The sequence below is a fragment of the Aulostomus chinensis genome, chromosome 7 (genome assembly GCF_037954235.1).
Source record: "Aulostomus chinensis isolate RoL2024-O1b breed Wild chromosome 7, RoL_Achi_v1.0, whole genome shotgun sequence".
In the NCBI taxonomy this organism is placed as follows: Eukaryota; Metazoa; Chordata; class Actinopteri; order Syngnathiformes; family Aulostomidae; genus Aulostomus; species Aulostomus chinensis.
This window is the reverse complement of record NC_141326.1, coordinates 18,773,446-18,779,542: the sequence shown is the minus strand read 5'-3', so window position 1 is coordinate 18,779,542 and position 6,097 is coordinate 18,773,446. Positions and strand designations below refer to the sequence as shown.

General features: G+C 36.7%; 1 protein-coding gene across 2 annotated transcripts in view; it reads left to right on the top strand.

Annotated features, from left to right (window-relative positions):
* The first annotated feature begins 828 nt into the window (after positions 1 to 828).
* chd2 (chromodomain helicase DNA binding protein 2) overlaps positions 829 to 6,097 on the top strand; it is a 29,083-nt gene continuing 23,814 nt past the window's right edge. Inside the window, exons 1-4 of one of the 2 annotated variants that reach the window (XM_086208955.1) lie at positions 829 to 1,231; positions 2,573 to 2,640; positions 2,791 to 2,859; positions 5,735 to 5,790. The gene's annotated coding sequence lies outside the window, so the exon portion shown is untranslated. The remainder of the gene's footprint in view (positions 1,232 to 2,572; positions 2,641 to 2,790; positions 2,860 to 5,734; positions 5,791 to 6,097) is intronic. The other variant, XM_086208956.1, reaches the window with a different exon arrangement.

The window sequence follows — 6,097 nt, the reverse complement described above, 5'->3', positions numbered from 1 at the left end:
CCATTAAACACGGCACATACTGCACATGAACATGACACTGCTGATGTATTAATTTTACTTCCCACTGAAAACATGCTGTGGGGGAAAAAGAAACCTTGAAGCACCTCAGAGGGAGGCCTGTGTTTCTGGAAAAACCTTCTAATTAAAGTTCCCTCTCTGAACAAAATAAGTTTCTCATCTTGTTCCCACAGCTGAATGTTTATACCTCACTGTGAAGCATGATGGCGAATTTGACAGATTGCTTTTCGCATTCAATCAAAAGTGTACACTTCTGCTCTCTGAAAATAAAGTTGTAAGAGGTGGACCTATGAGCATTATTTGTGACATCACAAGTATTTCTGGAAGCTAATCCTGGTTTAAAATTCAGTATTCACAAACTGCTGTTTGTGAAACTGTTGTTGCCCAAATAGAATGAAGCAGGAAACTTCCTGAAACCAAGGAGGGGGGGGGGAGAGAATGTTTGCATATTCATGTCATCTTGAATTTCAATGAGGGAGAAGAGCAGGAGTTTCTAGGAATTCAAATGAAGTTATTATTATCAAAGCTGTTTTTCTGCATGTACTAAGTCAAACACTTAAGATATTAGTATTTTTGTACATCTTAATATACAATTGTAATTGTATAAGGGTTGAGGAGGGCAAGACAACAGAAATGTGTATTGTCATTTCTCATTGAAGACTATGCAGCATGATACATTTGTCATAAAATATGATTTAAGCTACTCATATAAAAAACGATCTTGCCACAAAAGGGTATCATATGTAGCTATTTAAGTTACCATGAAACTGGCAATGCTACTTTTAGCTTAATTGGTTTGCATACTACTAAGTGGACCGTTGAGCAGACGCTTGTATACTTTGCAAACATTTACCAATAAACAAAACCCTTTAATATCGTTCAAATGCTGGGATAATGTGTTTTAAAAGACACTGCCAGTCACGGAAGAGAAGTTGAAGCGGTTAGCAGGCAGCCATTGCTAGCTAGGACGAAGCTGGAGAGGAAGTGGAGTTTGGCTTACGTTGAGAGGAAAGTGGGCAGAGCCGCTGAAGGATATCAGCTCGGGGAGAGGCAGAGAGGAGGACACACGCAACAGAGGAGCGGGGCGTCGAGCTCGCTGAGAAGCTAACAAAGAGCGATGCCGCCAAAAGACCCACCAAGACGAAGAAAAATGCCCAAAAAGATGATTCTGGTCGGGGAAGAAGACGGGGGATAGCCACGGCCCGTGAAATGGGTAAGAACATATGAGGAATCCTACATTAATAGCGGAGAAATACAGAACAGGGGTGTAAGGCAATATGGTGGAAAGAACGACAGTTAGACGCAGTGTTGTAAAAATGGCCATGGTGTGCTGTCAGCGAAGAATAAAGAAAACGGTCTAGATGGCGAAAAATTGCTCTTATTTTGGTAGTTGTACATGGAAATTGCATGTTTACTACTACTTTTTCGAGTTAACTTCGATCATATTTAAATAAGCACATATTTGCTCGACCTGTTTCGAGATATTTCAACCTACGCATTTAAAATGTGCTTTGTCCTTGAAAGGGCAAATGCCCTTGTGTGAATTTGGTCGAATAAAACAACAAATAAGCAAATGTTTCGTTTTTTACAGACGTTGTATTGAGGCTTAGTGACATAAACATAAGCGTCAGTGCCTTTTTGTGTATTTCTCTTTGTTTGTATTTTGATGCTTTTTGTGGAATTGTAAATTTCAAAAAATGTTAACAAATTTGAAGATTTTTCCACACAATCCCACCATTAAGTGTACAAAGGTAGTTTTTAACAAGATTGACGATACAATTCAACCTTAAATACTTTATATTAAAAAAAAAGATTAAATACATTGAGAGAAGGTAACAAATATGCAAAAACATGTTAATATACAACATTTTATCGGTTGTAGACACTACACTTCAACTGCACTTTATTGTTTGCCAAGTAAAGGTTCTATATGTATTAAAAACTTAGCTATACTTCGAAATACAAAATAGGGTGTTGGCTTTTAACCCCTTCAGGTACTGAATGGAGAAGTAATTTAAATATGTTCAATCATTTTTCTTTTTCATCTTACATCAAACCTGTAAGGCACACTTAGACAATTTGAATGTTAGAAAGCCTCTAAACAAGGTTGACAATATTATAAAAAAAATAAAATACTGTATTGAATTTAAATAAAAAAATAAAAAAAACATATTGTCACAGTCTCCTCCACAAGATGGTAGATTTATCCACATATGTAGACAAATACTATTAAAAATAATAATAAAGATGATATACATCCTTTTCTTAACTGTATTCATATATAAAGGATTAGTACCACACTGCACAAAACAAAATGTCCTCTCTAAGCTATTCTCCATAGGATCGTACTGTTGACGACATATTTTTGCACTACCAAGATAAGCAAATGTAAAACATTTTCGAACAAAATACAGTTACGTCTGGATTTTTCGTTCAACGTAGACTACATTTTAGACAAGTACTAAAACTATGTTTAATGGCTCTAACCGTCGTTTTTTAAAATCTTTTGTACTTGTACTACTAATTTATGATAAGTATATTTTGTGTTCTGTAGGGATTTCGCTGGATCGTTACCAATGAAGCAAGGGGATGCCTGACCCAGCGAAATACGAAATCGAAATGGTATGCTTTTTTTAATCCAAAATAGGTTCCCATTGTCGTGTTGTTTTCAGTCTCACAATCAATTATGTCTTCACTGCTAGATAGATGTAGCCAGCAGGGTGTGCTGTTATCATGTTTGCACTCTGAACATTTAATTTTTCTATTTTAAAGGGTTGACATTTAGCCACAGCGGAGTGGTGGATCGATGGATTTGTGCGATTCATTCTTCAAAAGCGAATTGTAAGTATTATCCTCGAGATGCATAAAAGCTAATTATTCTTTGCGTGTAATCTGTTCATTGAACTCCTTATATATGTCAAACTATTCCACACACAATCCGAAAAATGAAATAGACAATAGAGCACAAACTTTACGCACATAATTAACATTGATTCAGTATCTGTTTAGAATGAAATCCAAAAAAAGTCTTGGCTAATATCGAGAGACCATACTGCCCTCTAGTGACAATACACACATTCATCGCAAATTTTGGGCCATACAATTCTACTTTGAAACTATTGATGAATTGACTTTTTAAGTATTGTTTGCAAAATTGCTGCATGCACTTAGAAGAACTTTCCCTCCTGTGACACTTTTCCTTGCACAGTAATTGTAACGATCTTACAGATGACGTGCCATTTAGCTTTATGTTTCATCTTCACATTTGGAATTAAAATTCAAGTCTATCATTTGTTTTATGACTTTTGACTTGCTATCAATTCAGTGAAAAATATAAAATATACAGTTAGTGTTAGGCTAGCTTGCAAGCCTGTGACGCATAGACAGTTTTTGTTAATTTTTCTTCCTGGCTAGTTAGCTAGTTAGCTTACTGGTAAAGAACCTATAACCACTGATTTATCTTATAACACGTATCAGTGTACCGTGTTACCAAACTGCTTGACATGCTGCTCATATATCAGACATAGTTGAATCAAAGGGTAAAACGGTGAAGTTATTTGTGAGGTGGAGGTCATGATCCCAAAGTACATGTTCTATCAAGTCCAGGCTACAATGATGGACTTTTCCCGCTAGTTAGAAACCCTGTGCCAAGCCTATGTTGCTGCTAAGGTGAGGACAAGAGAAGTGAGGTTGCTCAGCAGGTGATGAATGTGCACCACTTACTTGGATTTACATTTGGCTCCATTGCTGTCAACTAGGACATTAATGTAACATGTCAATTTTTTTTTTTGTTGATTTTGTGCCATTCCCATTAACACTGCATGGCACAGTTATGCTAACAATGAAGTTGAGTTGCTGTACATGCTTGCCTAGTGAGCTGAAATTAGGGCATGAAGAAATTAAGGCACAGTTACCAACCACATTGTCTTGCATAAAAGCAGCCAACACGCAGGCGTAACATGACCTGGGGAAAAAAAAAAACAAACAGGCAACTTCACAAGCTCATTAAATCACTCATTTTTGTGTGTTTACTTGTATACACTCCCTTAGTTTGTTTTGATTAGGCTGAACTTAGACTTTGGGTTGTACGAGTAAGATTAAAAAATCTTAATGAAATGATCACAATTTTATCAGTTTTAAGATACCAGTAAAGGTCTGTGCCCGTCAAATGTTTATGACAAGTAACATGTAATTTTGGTACAGATGATGTCACTGTAAGTAACTTCACTCTCATCATCCAATCTAAATTAAGGAGGGCAGGATTAGTTGGAAGTGCAGTAGGCTGTCTCCTAATGTTGAAATCATGTAGCAACACCCCGGTCCATTGACTGGATGTAGTGATATTTGGGTGATGACCAATGGTTAATACGGGGAATAAAACATATAGGAACTTTGAGTCGATCCACCTGTGTTTGTCCATTTTAACTGATATTAACAAAGAAACTGGGACATTCCTAAACAGCGTACTGTATTTGTGGAGGCTTAATGAGGCTGCAGAACAAACATAAACTAGAAACGGAATTTCTCCAGACGCACAATTGTCGTAAATGTGCAGTGATCATAACAACATTACATTCATTCAATTTATGTTATGATTGGCAAGTGGGCTGCCACATATGGGGGTGGGGTGGGTGTCAAAACATGGAAGACACAAATAAGGTCTGCTGCAACACCGCTACGAATGTACCTTCATCATGCATGCATCTTTAGAATATGTACATTAACTAGAATGTCACGTGTGATGAAAAAGAGTATCCAAAATTGAAAGGTTGGTGTGTATTTTCTACAGTCACTAAATAACGACCTAGAATGACATAACAAGTCACTGAATACAGAAAAGAATGTTTTTGGCTGCCCTCTTAAAAGGATTCCATACAACAATAAAAAATCTCAAGAGTAGAAATCAGAAGAAAAACGGGACATACAAGCTAAAACATAACTCTATTCCTGTGAATTCATTTCGGTCACCCAATCTTGTCTGTTAAAGCTTCCGATATCCAATGAACTGACAATTGTAAGATAAATTGGCCCCCAAGAGCAAAAAAATGTATAACACAACCTTACATTCAGGAATGTGTGGTTCTCAGCATCTGGACATTCCTCATTCAAAAGACTCCACAGCTATTTTTCTTTCTGGCTTGGGGAAAGCAAACTAGCATATCGGCATGACAGTCGTCGTTAAACTCCACAGGTGACTCAAGGATCAGTATTAATTATTGATGCAATGAGACATCCGATCAGTTGTAATGACTGTCAGATGTGATTGGGGAAATTATGCATGCACAGTAAAATCCTAGAAGATATTTTTAATCGGTTCATGTGGATTTTCAACCATGGAACAGATGCACGACAATCTGTGTTGATTCTAAAATTTCCAAAAAAAAACCCTTTCTTTTTGTAGCATGGTTAAGTAATTATTCAAATTATATATCACGTGTGGGCTTATTGTATCTATTCTTCCTAGTAGGTTCACGATTAGTAAAATATTGTCACAGTTACAGTGAAAACAAAAGGATCCCTATGTTTTTGTGTTGCGGATGATTTATTGGAACAAGTAGTGTTCTGACTTTGCTGCAGTCACCATTTAAAAGTGAGATCTGAACATTTCATACAAGTTGGTGCCCATCACAATGATCGGCACACTTATATTCTGTTTCTGCTTCTATCTTGATTAATTGTTTTGGATATCAATCATTTGTCCTTATCTCGTCCACAGAGGAGACACGGACTGGTGTGAAGGTTTCCAAATTCTGAAACAAAGAAGACAGCGCTGTAAGTTTTTCATGTTTGACCTGAGAATTTATTTAAAATGTGATAATTTGAAAATATTACCTTTTGATAGACACGTCCCGTTAAACCCACTCAGAGAAGGTAGGGGCCCGATCCCACAGTAATTTAGAATAAAAATTGATGTTGTTCCCTTTGTCTTTAATGACTGTCAAAGCAGCATCTCGTGCCTAATGTCACTATTAATCCATAATTATGATAGTTACCATGCCTCTATGTGGACATTAGCATCTTACTATTATGAGCGTTTCAAAGAATGGCCAATTCCATGTTACAACTGACTTTATTTTAC